The sequence below is a fragment of the Aquarana catesbeiana genome, linkage group LG04 (genome assembly GCF_042186555.1).
Source record: "Aquarana catesbeiana isolate 2022-GZ linkage group LG04, ASM4218655v1, whole genome shotgun sequence".
NCBI classification, from domain to species: Eukaryota; Metazoa; Chordata; class Amphibia; order Anura; family Ranidae; genus Aquarana; species Aquarana catesbeiana.
The window spans coordinates 329,460,670-329,479,171 of record NC_133327.1 but is presented as its reverse complement, the minus strand read 5'-3'; the positions used below and the strand labels follow the sequence as shown (position 1 = coordinate 329,479,171).

The 18,502-nt window shown below is 39.9% G+C and overlaps 1 protein-coding gene across 2 annotated transcripts in view; it reads right to left on the bottom strand.

The window, feature by feature from the left end:
* HTR1E (5-hydroxytryptamine receptor 1E) overlaps nucleotides 1-16,915 on the bottom strand; it is a 180,246-nt gene extending 163,331 nt beyond the window's left edge. The window contains exon 1 of one of the 2 annotated variants that reach the window (XM_073626898.1): nucleotides 16,587-16,915. The gene's annotated coding sequence lies outside the window, so the exon portion shown is untranslated. The remainder of the gene's footprint in view (nucleotides 1-16,586) is intronic. The other variant, XM_073626897.1, reaches the window with a different exon arrangement.
* Nucleotides 16,916-18,502: the final 1,587 nt, after the last annotated feature.

Genomic DNA, 18,502 nt, shown 5'->3' with positions numbered 1-18,502 from the left:
TAATAAATTATTTTACTCAAATAAATAGTAAACACACAGCCTCTTTCCTTCCAATATGGATCCCAGTGCTTCTGGGTATCTCAAGCATATAACATTACTTCCGCTCAATGCGTTTCGTCATAAAGACTTCCTCAGGATCATTTGGAAGTCTGGATCCTGATGAAGCCTGGCTGGTTTTTAGGCTATTATTTAAAGTATAAGCATGAGCAAAAATCGAAAAATATCCAAGGCATGCACATTTTTCCATGTTATGTCTTTTTATAAAATACTGCAAGTACTGAAAAATACCTGATGATCCTGCAAGAAATGCAGTCAACTCATAAAAAACTGACAACACTGCACTGAAATAGCAGGAAAGCAACAGCAGGCAGCTTGTACAAGTGAAATGAGTGATCAAAGTGTAAAAAAGAGGTGTAATGGAGATAAGGACAGAAGAATAAAGCTGGCATACATAGTCAGGCAGAGAAAAACTTAGGTTTGGCTAACAATGCGATTTAAATGAAGCAGCGAGAGTGTTGTCAGCTCGCTACACAAAGTTATAAAGTTAGAAGCTGACTATATTTTTGGCAGGATCCATAGGTATCTTTCAGTACCTGCAGTGTTTTTAAAAAAACAAACATTGGGAAATATTAATGTAATGAAGGGTGCTGAATGCGTTTTTTTTCCCCCCACTTTTTTGTATATTTTTATATAGTTTAAGGATGTCAGTAAACTGTGCTTCATTTAAAATTATAGATGTCCAAGTTTGAAACCCCTTACAATGGTGATACAAGTGCCCACTCCTAAATGCTTCTTGTATCACCACACAACACAATTATATAATTTAGTGTATATCTATGGCTGAAGGTCAAATGAGGACCTTTAAGAATCTTAGAAACTTTATGTCTTCAATGCCAATTTTTTGAGGCTGGGTAGTGACACCTAGAAGATCAATGACTACTACAGTGATTTTCCATTTCCACAGCAGTCCCACAGACATGGTATATGCATTCAAGAAAAAAATAAATTTTATTGTCTAATATAACTAACACTATATTTAAAAAAAAACTATGACAGAATGCAAATGAATGTTAATTGGGATACTCAAGCTGTAAGGACCTACAAGGACAGCTAGATGTTTAAGATATAATTGAATGTCATCATTAGAGCCTTTGAGAAAGGACAAATTACAAAAATGTGAAATACAGTATCTCAGAAAAGTGAGTTTACCCCTCGCATTTTTGTAAATATTTTATAATAACTTTTCATGTGACAACACTGAAAAAATGACACTTTGCTACAATGTAAAGTAGTGAGTGTACAGTTTGTATAATAGTGTAAATTTGCTGTCCCCTCAAAATAACTCAACACACTGCCATTAATGTCTAAACCACTGGCAACAAAAGTAAGTACACCCCTAAGTGAAAATGTCCAAATTGGGCCCAAAGTGTCAATATCTTGTGTGGCCACCATTATTTTCCAGTACTGCCTTACCCCTCTTGGGCGTGGAGTTCACCAGAGCATCACAGGTTGCCACTGGAGTCCTCTTCCACTCCTCCATGACAACATCACAGAGCTGGTAGATGTTAGAGACCTTGCGCTCCTCCACCTTCCATTTGAGGATGCTCCACAGGTGCTCAATAGGGTTTAGGTCTGGAGACACGCTTGGCCAGTCCGTCACCTTTACCCTCAGCTTCTTTAGCAAGGCAGTAATCATCTTGGAGATGTGTTTGGGGTCTTTATCATGTTTGAATACTGCCCTGTGGCTCAGTCTCTGAAGGCAGGGGATCATGCTCTGCTTTAGTATGTCACAGTACATGTTGGCATTTATGGTTCCTTCAAGGAACTGTAGCTTCCCAGTGACGGCAGCACTCCTGCAGCCCAAGATCATGACACTCCCACCATCATGTTTGACTGTAGGCAAGACACGCTTGTCTTTGTAATCCTCACCTGGTTGGCGGCAACCAGGTGAGGAGTACAAAGACAAGTGTGTCTTGCCTACAGTCAAACATGCTTGACACCATCTGAACCAAAAAAGTTGATCTTGGTCTCATTAGACCACAGGACATGGTCCCAGTAATCCATGTCCCTAGTCTGCCTGTCTTCAGCAAACTGTTTGCAGGCTTTCTTGTGCATCATCTTTAGAAGAGGCTTCCTTCTGGGACGACAGCCATGCAGACCAATTTGATGCCGTGTGCAGAGTATGGTCTGAGCACTGACCGGCTGACCCCCCACCCCTTCTACCTCTGTAGCATTGCTGGCAGCACTCATATGTCTATTTCCCAAAGAAAACCTCTGAAAATGGCTCTGAGCATGTGCACTCAACTTATTTGGTCGACCATGGCAAGGCCTGTTCTGTGCGAAACCTGTCCTGTTAAACCGCAGTATAGTCTTGGCCACCGTGCTGCAGCTCAGTTTCAGGGTCTTGGCAATCTTCTTATAGCCTAGGTCATCTTTATGTAGAGCAACAATTCTTTTTTTCAGATCCTCACAGTTCTTTGCCATGAGGTGCCATGTTGAACTTCCAGTGACCAGTATGAGAGAGTAAGAGGGATAACACCAAATTTAACACCAAATTTAACACACCACAGGGAAAATGGCTAATTGGGCCCAATTTGGGGTGTACTCACTTTTGTTGCCAGCAGTTTAGACATTAATGGCTGTGTGTTGAGTTATTTTGAGGCGACAGCAAATTTACACTGTTATACAAGCTGTACCCTCACTACTTTACATTGTAGCAAAGTGTCATTTCTTCAGTGTTGTCACATAAAAAGATATATTAACATTTTTACAAAAATGTGAGGGGTGTACACACTTTTGTGAGATACTGTACTATTGGGAAATCTGTTGAAAAGAAAATAACGACCAATTAAAAACAAACAAATAATATAATAGCCGTGTTTAATACAACTTTATTTTTTGTTACTTATTTGTTCTCTTTGTAAGATATACTCTCTGTTACGGTTTTAGTGACAACTGAAATTTTGGATTTTCCCTTATTTCTGTCTTAGTCTTCACTAGGACAAGATAAATAGAGAGATGATTCTCCCTAGACACAGATGGCAATAAAACCCTGATGGGGTTATAATCCTCTCTGTTCTTGCCAATACCAAGATAACACTTTGGCTATTTATTGAGACTGGCGGGCATGAAGCAGAACTTTAATATCCTATGCTTAACAGCCAAGGAAGCTTCCATTTTTGCCTCTCTTTGATCTGCAGTTGCCATGGCGCTACACATGTGATCAGTTATGACACCGGCCATTTGATTTCACAACTGTCACAGTTATCATTCACGGCATCCCTTGAATGTCACTGATTGGCAAACCATTAAATTGATAGGTTTATTTCCAGTTGTAAGCAGGTGCAAGAAAGAATTTTGGCTACATACTAGGAAATTCTTGCTCAGGACAATTTATTGTGACAGATGTTCCAACTGCCTCGGAACCAACAAAGGGCCTATTCATGCCATGACTAAATGTAAATGATGCTGTATGGCCAAAATAATTATATTTTCTCTATCCTATATGGTAGATAGATATAAGTAAAACAAATCAAAGCAAGTAATGGATGAAAGCTTGCTCCCTTTTCTTTATCAACCAAGATGTCAAATTATAGAGGAAACTGGAAATATTAAAGACCAAACCAGATCTCAGCATGTGATCAAATGTGTGTAGACAGGGAAACCCTGGTACGCATTCACATTGCTGACCACTAGCCTTCAGCTAGGACTCTATGTGATGCTCGACATCACTCACTTCTAATGACAAACTTTATTCTTACAGCAAAATTAGTATTTGGAATGATGCCTTACAACTGTCTGATAACCACTTTAAAACTGTAATAATGTGAGGATTAAATGTGATTTGTGAAATGGTCTATAGAGATTATGAGCTTTCCAATTTTACACTTCATTTTGAATGTAGATTTGGTACATAATCTTGCAGAGTGTCAGCAAAAATGTTGGACATCAACATATGATGTAAAAAAATGACCAAAGGTCACAGCACTGCTGGATTGAGATATCCAGCTTAGTTTGCCTTTTTTCCTATTGATATTTCCATGGATTTAGAACAGCAATAGAAAGCAAACTGATAATTACAACTGATAATCTCCAGACTAATAATGAACACTGAAGGCATATTTGTAATGTCTCATGAGAAATAATGGACAGAGGGATGGACAGGTAGCTTTTACTCGTGTAAACTTCTTGGTAAATCATTTGTGTTGCAGTAATATCCATTCTAGACAAATGATGGCGGGTTACTATAGTAACTACAGACGGCAGATTGGTGTCACAATCATGAAGGGCAAGTACACTCTTTTGTTTATGTCATATGTAAACAAACATACATCCATGGCTTTAAAGTGAAGTGCAATAATGTCAAGGCTTTCACAAACTGTTCCTCTATAACATTCAGCAACAGCTGGATGTATATCTGTATATATGATTAAGTAGAGCTTACAGTGCATTGATTTATTCAAAGGTTCGGGCTTAAATATGAAATAAATCAACTACATATAGCAGCAGTGTTCACTGGGTAGATTTTCAAATAATGGAATTTGCCAATGGCTATATATTTTACTAATTTATGTATGTATGACATGGTATGAGCATTTACCTTAATTTATATGTATTATCAAACATCACACAGACAATGCATAAATGTACTCTCATGTGCTGGCATGGGCAGACTCGATGGACTACTCAGTCTTTTTCTGCCGTCACTTTTCTATGTTTCTATGTGTATAAATCATCGGGTATTGTGTGCAGGACCACATATTGATAAGCTAGTTAATAAATTAATTTGTAAAAAAAGATTCAGCACATGGACTGAACTTGTCACTTTTATAGAATCCAGTGCAATAAGCAGGCCTTATGGTTATCTTTTCCAGTGATGACTTATATTTGTATTTTGCTCTACCAATGTGGTTCTTTGCTGCGGCCTAGACTGCAGCGTTCATTGTTAGGCCAAATGTGGTCATTATAAATGATTCACTGAGATCTAGGTAAGAAGAGTAGCAGGAAGAGAGCTGTGTGACAATGTGGCTAATAAAAAAAAAACAGGAGCTATGAAGATGTTACAAAGATGTTCACTGTGAATGTAAGAGATTTATTCCTTAACCACTTGCTTACTGGGCACTTAAACCCCCCTCCTGCCCAGATCCAGAAATTTTCAGCTTTCAGCGCTGACGCACTTTGAATGACAATTGCACGGTCATACAACACTGTACCCAAATTACATTTTTATCATTTTTCCCAACAAATAGAGCTTTCTTTTGGTGGTATTTAATCACAGCTGGGATTTTTATTTTTTGCTAAACAAACAAACAAAAAAAGATGGAAAATTTTGAAAAAAAAAAATCATGTTTCATAGTTTGTTATAAAATTTTGCAAACAGGTAATTTTTCTCCTTCATTGATATGCGCTGATGAGGCGGCACTGGTGGGCACTGATAGGCTGCATTGATGGGCACGGATAGGCACAGTTAAGGCGGCACTGATAGGCACAGATAAGGCGGCACTGATGGGGACAGATAAGGCGGTACTGATGGGCACAGATAAGGCGGCACTGATAGCCACTGATGGGTGTCACGGATGGGTGTCACGGATGGGTGGCACCGATAGGTACCACTGATAGGTGGAACTGATGGGCGGCACTGATGGGCACTGATGGGCGGCACTGATGGGCAGCACTGATGGGCGGCACTGATGGCCACTTATGAGCACTGGTAGGTGACACTGATGGGCACTGATAGGTGGCACTGATGTGCAGCACTATTGTTGAGGCACTGATTGTGGGCACTGATATGTGGCACTGTGGGCACTGATGGGTGGCACTGTGGGCACTGATGGGTGGCACTTGTGGGCACTGGTAGGCGGCACTGCTGCCTATTGCTAAGTGGCACTGGCAGGGGGCACAGGTGGGCACTGAGGATCTGCAGCAGCCCGCTGGTGATCGGCTTTTTTTGAGGAGAAAAAATAGCCGATTTCCGGCTCTGTTGACATCACATGATCAGCTGTCATTGGCTGACAGCTGATCACGTGGTAAGGGGTCGGGATCGACCCCTTACTCTGATCTGTGATCAGGCGAGTCTCATAGACTCTCTGATCACAGAGCGCGCCGCGTGCACCCTGCAGGGGACACGCAGGCCGCTTGTGCACGGGATGACGTCAATGGACGTAGTCCCGGCAAAGCAGGTCCACGCTGTAGCAGTCATTCGGCTACAGCGTGGATCTCAAGTGGTTAAAGTGGATCTAAACTCATCGATTTAACAGTTTCAAAAAACAGCACATGCTGGAAATGTAACTGTCATATTGATCACATGTGCAGCATCATGGCAGTTGAAGTTCAAACGGAGGCCAGAATGACAGCCTCCTTGGCTGAAAAATGATAAGAGAGTTTAGTTCTGCTTTAAAGGATTAGTTTACCTTTACCAAATAACTGGCTATGCAAATAAGGGGTGTCCATAGATAAAAAACAAACTGTGCAGCTCTGACTAACATTGAATAATGCCCTTGCTATACGTGTAGGCCATTTACATACATCCTGAAGCCTGACTGGAATACTCCTAGTATATTGTTGGACGTTGCTAAGTGAAGCCTGTTCGTTACTGCTCACCTCCACCATTGCAAGAGTAAGCTCTCAAACGTGAGCCCAGAGCTACTGTATCAGGGGAGAGAAAGCGCTCACTCCTGTGATGACTAGGTCTAAGTAATGACTAGGCCTCTCTTAGCAAAGTTCTAGCAGCATCCTGGGAGTATTCCAGTCAGGCATTAGGAGATATGTAAATTTAGTCAGTGCTGCACAGTTTGTTTTTATCTACAGACACCTTTTACTTGCATAGGAAGTTTTTTAGTAAAGGTGAACTAACCCTTTAACCACTTCAGCCCCGGAATGATTTAGCCCCTTAATGACCAGGCCATTTTTTGTGATACGGCACTGCGTCGCTTTAATTGACAATTGTGCGGTCATTTGACGCTGTACACAAACAATTTTGATGTCCTTTTTTTCCACAGATAGAGCTTAGTTTGGTGGTATTTGATCACCTCTGCGTTTTTTATTTTTTGCGCTATAAACAAAAAAGACCATCAATTTAGAAAAAAAACAATATTTTTTTACTTTTTGCTATACTAAATATTAAAAAATAAATAAATAAATAAAATGTCTTCATCAGTTTAGGCCAATATGTATTCTACATATTCTTGGTAAAAAAAATCGCAATAAGTGTATATTGATTGGTTTGCGTAAATGTTATAGCGTCTACAAAATAGGGGACATATTTATTTATATTTTTTTAGCGGGACTTCGACATTGCAGAGGACAGATCAGACACTTTTCACACTTTTTTGGGACCAGTGACATTATTACAGTGTTCAGAGCTAAAAATAGCCACTGATCACTGTATATAAGGCACTGACAGGCAAGGGGTTAACACTGTGGGCGACCAAGGGGTTAAATGTGTTCCCTGGGAGGTGTTTCTGACTGTGGGGGGAGTGGATTGACTGGAAGCACAGAGAGATTGCTGTTCCTTATCACTAGGAACAGGCGATCTCGCTCTACTCACCTATCAGAACGGGGATCTGTTTGTTTACATTGACAGATCTCCATTCTTGCTCTCTGTGGAGCGATCGCGGGTGGCCAGCGGACATCGCGCGCGCCTCCTATAGCTGTTAAAGGGACCGACTTACAGCTACAGCGTTTTGCCGAGCCAACCTGCTGCAGTGTAATGACGGCGGCTGGTCGGCAAGTGGTTAAGGTTACTTACCCTCCTGTCAGCACTGTACACAGAGCTGCGCATGCTCAGCTGAGTGTAAGAATTTTGGCAATGTCACAATGACTGAATTCCCGTGCATGTGTAGGAGTGACGTCATCTCAGCCCGGCCAATAGAAACAGTGGGAGATCAATATCCGGAAGCCACTGGGCTGAGGATGTCAGCTCTGGCAAATCACAGCAATGGAAAACAGGAGAGTATAGTTCTGCTTTAAATGCATAATTCTTGATACATACCCAAACTCAGTGCTTGTTTACCACATCTCATGCTCCAATATAATTCTCCAACATGCCAGAACCCTAGTGTGTCTATGAACTTTTTGCATACAGTTAAAGTAGTATTAAATACATTTACTACTCCCCTGTGCATAGCACCAGCGTACATGCGTGCTCAGCTTTATATCAGAATTATATTGTAAATGTGAGCATGCTTCGCCCTGTAGTCCTTCCCTGGAGCATGCATCTAGGGGTGACTCCAGTGGGGCTCCACCCCAAAACCAGATCTCAGTGCCAGTGCTCTGCAGATAAGCTTTTTTTAGCAGGAAGATTATATTGGAATACAAGAAAGAACAGGAAAGATAGTAAGTTATTTAAATTGCATCTGAAATCCCCTAAAAAATTTGCTTTAAAATCACTTGTAGTTGTACAGATGTGTTTAGACTGAAGGAATCTCACTCTACTGCTCTCCGCATTCATTTTTTTTCAGCAAGAACTACAGACACATCCAATGGCAGCTTGGCTGATGAAATGGCATATAAAATTGTAAAACTGACAAACTGGACCCCAAATTATTAGCAAAAGTATGTCGTTATAGGACACACCCCCTGCCACGCCCCCTTAAAGGAGAATTGTCAAAAAAAAGATTGCTTAAACCCCCAAGTGCTTTTTTACCACTACTATTCCTATATAGTAGCTTTGAAATTTATAAATGCAGCAATACAGAAATTGGTTGAAAGGTTTAGTACTGGGAAACACTTTTTGATAGATAAGTAGTGCATTCTATATACAACTATATAGATCAGAGCAAAATGAGGGACAAATGAGGAGGAAAGAGGGACTTTGTTCCGAATGAGGGACATTCCCTCGAAATCAGGGACAGTTGGGAGCTATGCCAAATGATTCCAATTTTGTTGGAAAGTTGAATTGATATACCAGTGGCACAATATCCTTACACAATTTACAGTTCTGCACAAACACAATGGCTACTGCAAGCCCAAAAAATAAAGTCTTACTCCTTCAAGGAGTAATAAATAATAATAATAATAAACATGATCTGGGAATTCAGTTGCAAGAGAGTGATAGCTTCAATATATAAAAATATATGATAAAGGACACAGAAACAAAATACTGCATCGGCATCACTGGATGTATGCAGGGGAAAAGAAGATTGCTGAACCCAGTAGTGCCTTCCAAGAAAAAGAGGAACATCAAATCTGGGAGGAACCATCCTTTAAACCTGATCAATTTAGCTACAAGACTTTAATCTTACAATCTTAACCACCTCAGAACTAAGTTTACAACCATGTGTATTTACATCAAAATACATTTTTAAATCAGAGGAATCTTCTATGTCTCCTGGGTACAAGGATACAACAGAAGTGAGATTTTTGCATTAATGCAGTGGAGTTGTAAAGCACAATTTGCTTTTGAGTTTAGGAGAGCCTTTTTTTCCATTTCACAGTTATACAGTAATGCAAAGCAACTGGGAATCTGTTTGCCTAAATTGTTAGCACTAAGATAAGAAGGAGATAGGTGAAGCTGGCCATACACCAGTAGATTTTCAAACAAACATTCATACAAATATGTGTGTGAAAATTCTCAGTATATCCGATGCTTGATGAATGTTATTAAAAAATCAAATGAATGTTCTTGAAATGAAAATATTCAAATGAAATTCTTATACTGTATGGCCACTAGTGAGACAGCAAAAACATTGACATTATTCAAGTTTGTATAAGCATTTAATGCTCATAAAATAAGAACACATGGGCATACATGGGGGGTGGGGGGGGATTTTTTTTATGCTGTATTTTACTTCATGTTCCCATAAGGGAGACCTGGGCTAGACCCCCATTCACCTCTACAGCAAAAGATCATTTATAATTTGAATCCATAGCTAGCTGTTTTAACAAGCAATACATTACTATTACAATGATATGTTGCTGTGGCGGAAAACAGCACTGTTCCCCCAAAAATGCTAATGCAACTCACAGGGAATGTCAGCGAAGTCAAGGTTTATGTCACGGGCAGTGGTATGGCAAGGATCTGGCACCTATGGCACATGCTTCAGACAGTGTTGTGGCCCTGGGTCTTTAGCTTGTGACAGACACTACTATAATTCACATGGTAATGTCAACCAATCCTGAGCCAGCATGTGTACACTAAACCTGACCTCTAACATCAGGCTTACCATATACATTTCAAATTGTGATCTACTTTTCTTTCATCATGATCTGCAGTTTTCAGTAAGGAACACAAGTTAGGAGCATGCATTGATTGGAGCATCACTTGGGAGGGTAAACAAATTGTGTGATGCTGCTGCATTGGGTCGTATGCTGTTTTGTATTATGAATTTGTACCTGTCATATTTTAATGTATGTTTGTTAAGTTGTTAAGAGGGTGTGATCTTCTCCATCTCATGTTTTGATATGTATCATCATATTTTTGTGTGCGTATGTGATGCACAAGATTCTATTAGTGTGTATGTGTCTGTGGTGTGCAGAATTGTTTGTGAGAAATAAGGAGAAGTGATCTCATTGAAGTTGATTTAGCTTTTAAAACATCATTGAATTTTTGTCAAAATTAGCCTGAAATCTTGGCACTGCATAGGCAGTGTTTGCTATCCTAACAAAGCCATGTGGTGGTCAAGTCAGTATGGACATGGTGTTCACATTGCTTTGATGATAAGCATCAGGAGATCACTGAGAGATGCTTCTGTACATACAGTATTTCTAGGCGTACTCAACATTCACCTAAAATATTTTTCCGAAAGTCAAAAAACTGTTAAAAAAGAAAGTTTTTCAAAAAAGATAACAATATAATATAAAATTTCACTTTTTTGGCTATTTACATGACAAATTAGGGTTAGGGTTCCTCAATATTTAAAGTTCTTAGCACACGGGAGGCCTTTTTTGGTGAAAGAACAAATCCGGGTTAGTTAAAAGAGCCCTCTTTAACCCTCTAAAACCATCTTAATTTCTCTTCCTTCACTTGCGGCAATAAAATTCACCACAACAGCATATTTTCGCTCCAACGTCTTGATTTTTCAATATTTTGGCAAAGTGTAGACTCAGCTCAGACACTATTTAAATGAACCTTCCCTAATCTACAACCAGGTTTTGATTGTACACACTGCAAACACTTTTTATTCCTTAAAAGGTGTTCAAATGTTCCCTATAAATTTCTTGATCATAGAATGTCCCCATCATGGGTTATCCCCACCACCTTATGCTTACATTGTGCTACACAGTGCTGTTATCCTTCATATTGGCACAGGATGCTCAGGTGGTTGGTTCAGTTCCAAGGCACGATGGTGGATTCCATCTGTCAATGACAGCTTGACGCTGTAGCACTAACCCCTGCCATGACAAACTACAGCCACTGAAACCATGTGCTGTGGCAGAGAATAATTACTACACAACCATTTTCAAATGGCACCATGGTGTTAAAACGGAAGGTCATCCATATAATGATTTTTTTATAATTAATCTTTTTTTTCTAATTAATAATTGGAAAAGAGTTATAAGTTTTATGCTGCTTGTGTCTCTGGGTTGTTAGAGAGAAAGAGAGTTCTCCTCTGTTCTGATACAGGTCCTTAACCTCTGTCAAATCAATAAAAAAGTCCATTATAAGTTTAAAAATCAATACCTCAAGATTAATACAGGGACTGGCTTCATAAATGAGAGCAAGATGTGTTAATGTTTTATCAGTGTAAAGTTCAAAAGGTAATAGATTTTTTATTTCTTTGCCAATGATACATGATAAATGATACATACGGGAATCAATGATAATAAGAATATTACCAATCTATCTGAACCATCCCTACCTTTGGGGCCTTGCATTGTCCTGTAATGTTGGTTGGTGATATGATTTTTACTGATGTCTAAATAAAGACAGTTAGGGGTTGATTTACTAAAGGCAAATAGACTGTGCACTTTGCAAATTGCAGTTTCACTCTGCAAGAGCAGTTGCTCTAGAGCTTAGTAAATGAGCAGAAGCTCTGCTGACTTCCAGCATCCAGTCAGGTGGAAGCAAAAATGCTGTTTTTGTATTTTCCTTGTACACAATTGGGTATTTATTGCAAAGTAAAGGTTTACCTCATTCACTAAGCCCTTCAGCAATTGCACCTGCAGAGTTCAAATGCACTTTGCAGTGCACATTCTACTTGCCTTTAGTAAATTAACCCCTTACTCTCATTAGGGATATGATGGTGGAAATTTTTATGTACGTACAGTGGACAGAGCCATCCCTCCTGCCAACTGCATCACCTTGAAGATATTGAAAAATCAATCCATAGGTCATGCAACCTGTGCTATTTGTAGGCCAAAATGCAAAATATCCCAGATTATAATATATAAGAGATGTGCTAGTGGAAATGCTTATTTGTCTGTACAGGGGACAGCACCTTCCACCAGGTCCATTGTAGCACCTTGAATACATTGGACTATGCATACAGCTTGAAATCAGTACTATGCCAAAATGTAAATAGTACAGATTATAAAATATACGGTTTGAAAGCATTATACTATGAATGTGTTAATGTTACACATCACTACTACGGCATCAAATGTGTGTCCTAGACATAGGTGTGCGCAGCCTGTTGCATTAGGGTGTGAAGCCCAGAGCTCAAACACACATGCGTGTGCATGTGTGTGTGTGTTTGTATATATATTTTGTATATATATATATATATATATATATATATATATATATATATATATATACACACACACTCTTATAAATAAATGTATCCAAACATTTTAAAATGTATTAAAAACATTGGTGTCAGTAGAGCATGGTGACATGGGGAGTTATTTACTAAAGGCAAATCCACTTTGCACTGCAAGTGCACTTGGAAGTGCAGTCACTGTACATCTGAGGGGGATATGCAAGGAAAATAAAAAACAGCATTTTTGCTTGTACATGATAGGATGATAAAATCAGCAGAGCTTCCCCTCATTTCAGATCTTCCCCTCAGATCTAAAGCGACTACACTTCCAAGTGCACTTGTAGTGCAAAGTGGATTTGCCTTTAGTAATTCAACCCCTTGGTGTCAGTAGAGCAGTGGACATGTCAGTGGGACAGTGAATGGTGCCAGTAGAGCAGTGGATGGTGTAAGCAGTTTTTTTATTTTTATAATATTTTTCTATTTCTTACAATTCGATTTTTTATTTTTTTTTTACAATATAATTTTTTTTTAATCATTTTTTTAAACAATTGTTTAGTAAAATATCAGGGGTCTATATGGTTCCCAGGCGTCTCACTTTTGAAAGAGAGAAAGGGGAGGACAGAGATTTCCTAGTTCCTTTCTCTGCAGTCTTAGATGCCCTGGACAGTGAATGAATGGGAAGTGCCCTGTGCTGGGCGGCTTCCTGTTCATTCACAAACTGAAGCATAGTAAACACAATGTGGTGGGCAGTAGGGGGAATCAGCACCATGCGGGGTGATTAGGGTGTGTACAGGCACACCCGGCACACCCTGTGCACGCGACTATAGTCCTAGAGCACATGATAGAATGATTTTGGTATTAGAAATATGTTCTGAAATATGACCTTTTTGGGCTGGCCCCAAGGTGGCAGAATGTGCTGTAACTCTGCTACAGGAGCATGGATTATTACTGATGTAGGCATTTACCTCTGAGATCAGTTCCAACCTGAATTCAGTGTTTATGTATTAGGTAGGATATAAATGTTTTGACTTAATAATCACAACATGTGCTTTAGTGCATATAACAGTCTGTGTTTTTTTCCATCCCACTCCCATTGTAGTGACAGGCATTTTGCTCCAAGATAGCTGGACTGTGAAGAATGAACAAGCTTGTATATGACAGCTTTTACCATAACACTCTTGTAGGTGTATACTGTCACCACTGATAAGACAATATAGAAAACAACATTTTTTTCTTACTATTATTCAGGATTTATATAGCACCAACAGTTTGCGTAGCGCTTTACAATATAAAGGAGGACAGTACAAGTACAATATGGTTCAATACAGAAAGAATGGGGGGGGGGGGGGCTGCACATGGAGCTTACAATCTAACGGTAGATAAAGTACTTTTCCAAAAACGGACATTTATAAAAAAAAAAAAACGCATAAACCTCAAAGCAGCAATAAAATGGGATGCCAAACAAGAATGCCCCCCCCCCCCCACAAAAAAAAAAAAAATTAGATTGTTTTCATCCCAGCATTGTTTATTCACTGTTAATTTTTAATATGAAAAAGTTTGATTTTGGGAGAACAATGAGGTATTCTGAGATGGTGATACAGCTGCTTATACATGGGAACTTTAGTTATTTGATCTGTGTAAAAATCTTTGTTAGACCTCACACTGTTTTCAGCATGCAGTCAAGGGAAAGGTTGTACTTTCAGAGCCTGGTTTCCCTAGGACATAACTCAGAATAGTAATGAGGCCAATCATTTTCATCGTGCCCATCACTTTTTTACCAGACTCTTTTTCTCTAGAGTTCAGTGTTCACACACCCACATTACAATTCTGGAAAAAAATGTACATTTTTATATTTGAAAATGAATCTCTTCACATATGTTCACAAAGATATCTCATATACTTTATATCACCAAAGGTATTGGGACACCTGCCTTTACACTCAGATCAAATTAAATGGCATCCCAGTCTTAGTCCAGATGGTTCAATAATGAATTAGCCCACCCTTTGCACCTATAATAGCTTTAACCCTTCTGTGAAGGCTTTCCACAAGGTTTAGGAGTGTGTCTATGGGAATATTTGACCATTCTTCCAGAAACACATTTGTGATGTCAGGCACTGATATGCATGACAAGGCCTGGCTCACAGTCTCCACATTAAATCCTCCCAAAAGTGTTCTATCAGGTTGAGGTCAGGACTCTGTGCAGACCAGTCAAGTTCCTACACTCCAAACTTGCTACTCCATGTCTTTATGGACCTTGCTTTATGCACTGGTGCGCAGTCATGTTGGAACAGGAAGGGGCCATCCCCAAACTGTTTGGACAAAGTTGGGACCATGAAATTGCCCAAAATGTCTTGGTATGCTGACACTTTAAGAGTTCCCTTCACTGGAACTAAGTGGCCAAACCCAACCCCTGAAAAACAACCCCACACCATAATCCCCCCCCCACCACCACCACCAAATGATTTGGACCAGTACACACAGCAAGGTCCATAAAGACAAGATGTGCATGTAAAAGCAGGTGTTCCAATACGTTTGGTAATATAGTGTATATCCCTTTGAAAGAAAACCTACCATAACAGAAAAATGTAGGCTGTCATTGCTAAACTTCAGAAAAAAACTGGTTGCCTGGCTATTTTTTTTCATGCTCTAAAGCACAGATATAAGGGCTTCTGGCTCTTATCTGATATGCTGCTTGGGTCAATAACTCAGAAGTACTGAAGCCAGACATTGCCAGGCAACTAGCATTTTCCAGTCAGTAACAGCAGCAACAATGCTTTTCTCATGACGTCTCAAGTGTTCTTTAAGCCAACGCAGGTTACAATCACATATATTTTCAACCCGTTCGTTGAGCACATTCTTTGAGAGTTCTCATAAGGATGAGTAGTGGCTGAGCATCTAGTGCAGATGTTACTCAAGCAGTGTTCCACCTACACTCTAAACCTTCCATTACCAGGGAGATCCAGTGTGATTTCATGTGCACATGTGGCCAAATGTACATGCAGCATCCGGGAGGCACAACACTAAGCTATACCTAGTAAATGGGCCATGTGCTCAATGCATTGGTATTTGGGGGTGCTCTGTGGACATCAGATCCATGTGCAACATATGCGCAGGCAAGTCTCTCTCTCTCTCTATATATATATATACACACAAAATATATATATATATATAGAGAGAGAGAGCGTGTATATATATATATATATATATATATATATATATATATATATATATATATATAGTTTATTGTTTAAGTCCTTTGAAATGTACCTTCATCAGTGTGCTACTTCTGTGCTTCAAAATGCAGTAATTCTAATCATGCTTTATAGTAAATATAAATAACATAAATTTCATTGTATAAATGCAATGCCAATAAAGCATGATATTATCTTAGTCCAAGTTTAATACACTGTATTGAAATGTATTAAAATATCTCCCACACAACACAAAAGCCTTAGTAGAACCAAAAGGACAGGATCATAGACTTAAATCATCATGAGCTACTATGCCTAGAAGGTCTTGTAAGAAGTTAGGTCATGATGGTTTCTTTAATAATGATTTATTAGTGAATGAATAGGTTTAGGAACCACACTAAGGTATGATAGTGAATGAACCCAAATCACTGATCATCAAGTGGCACCTTGTCAAGTTTTCCTTGGTACAATTTCATATAAAGACATGCAAAATAGAAAATATGTCAAATTGGCAAATAAACATTGCATATAAGGTTTAATATTGATCCTGATGAAATGACAGTGAATACACATTTGACACACACGCACATGCTAATGATGTTTGATTACTAAATAATCGGCTTTTCCTAGCACTGTCATTGGGTACCTGTTCTACACATATGAGTATCTACAATGAGACACTGCTGTGGAATGGAGTCATCACAGACGATCAGTCCATACACAGGAGAATTTACCTGGGCTGTAACATCTTACCTGATCTCAGGAACCTGTAGTAAGCTCCATACTCTGAATGATCTCACATCGTTACAGCCTTGCAATGCACATCAGTTGAAAAGCTTCTGACAAGTATAGGCTTCCAAAAACGCAGCCTCACATCAGTAATCCACAGGAGAGAAGAGCCATGTACAAAGACTGGATCGTTGTCTTTCCAGGAAGACAGGTGATGTGACAGCAGTTGTAAGCAGCAGCGCTGAGCCTCAGAGCACAGAGAGGACTGAAGGCACACTATACACACCACTGATTACATTAGCTGGAGATTAGACGCCAATTGGCCACTAGGGGGCTCAGAGGAGAGAAGCAGAGTGACAAGGACAAGGTGCCTGCAGGAAGCCTGGAACAAGCAGCAAGCCTTTCATCCAATGTCCTTGCTTCTCACAGGGACTGGATGACTCTGTTTGCCAGAACATGATGTTATTTCTGTGCATTGGACTGTTCTGTGCTTACCTTTTTTCTAGGAGCTATTGATCCCACTATGTAAGAGGGTAGAATGATAGAGTAACAGGTGCTATCAGTAGGGAGGAGTGGAGGGATTTGGGCAAAGCTGACTTCCCTGAAAAAGTGGGAACACCTGATATGGCAGATTAAAGTGACACTAAACTCTGCTAAAATCAGTACGTATTTTAAACTCAAAAAGTTCCTTCTATTACTCCCAACCTGCTCAAAATCTCCAAATTCCTTTGTTTTGCTGCTATGATCTGATTTCTTTTCTGTTTAGAGGGGTGATTACGTTCCTTCTCCAGGGTCCCACTGTATGTAGGAATGTAACCACCCTTGCTTGTTGGCACCCTATAGAAGTGGTCTATAGAAGGGGTATAGAAATAAAATTAATTGAGGTCCAGTCAGTAAAATTTTCTTCCAGCAGTGGTCTGAGTCTCATATTTGTACTATGACCCAGATCTTTCATTGTAGTTTCCCCTTTATATAAGTGTCATCAGTCCTCACTTTTACATCACAGCCCTCCTTTTATATCACAGCCCTCTTCCCATCACAGACTCCCCTTTACACCACAGTGCTCCCTTTTACATCACAGTGCCCTTCTTTATATCACAGTGCCCCTCTTTATATCACAGTGCCCCTCTTTACATCACAGTGCCCCTCTTTATATCATAGTGCCCCTCTTTACATCACAGTGCCCCCCTTTACATCACAGTGCTCCCTTTTACATCACAGTGCCCCTCTTTATATCACAGTGCCCCTCTTTACATCACATTGCCCCCCTTTACATCACAGTGCTCCCTTTTACATCACAGTGCCCCTCTTTATATCACAGTGCCCTCTTTATATCATAGTGCCCCTCTTTACATCACAGTGCCCCCCTTTACATCACAGTGCTCCCTTTTACATCACAGTGCCCCTCTTTATATCACAGTGCCCCTCTTTACATCACAGTGCCCCTCTTTATATCACAGTGCCCCTCTTTACATCACAGTGCCCCTCTTTATATCACAGTGCCCCTCTTTACATCACAGTGCCCCTCTTTATATCATAGTGCCCCTCTTTACATCACAGTGCCCCTCTTTATATCACAGTGCCCCTCTCTACATCACAGTGCCCCTCTTTATATCACAGTGCCCCTCTTTACATCACAGTGCCCCTCTTTATATCACAGTGCCCCTCTTTATATCACAGTGCCCCTCTTTATATCATAGTGCCCCTCTTTACATCACAGTGCCCCTCTTTACATCACAGTGCTCCCTTTTACATCACAGTGCCCCTCTTTATATCACAGTGCCCCTCTTTACATCACAGTGCCCTCTTTATATCATAGTGCCCCTCTTTACATCACAGTGCCCCCTTTACATCACAGTGCTCCCTTTTACATCACAGTGCCCCTCTTTATATCACAGTGCCCCTCTTTACATCACAGTGCCCCTCTTTATATCACAGTG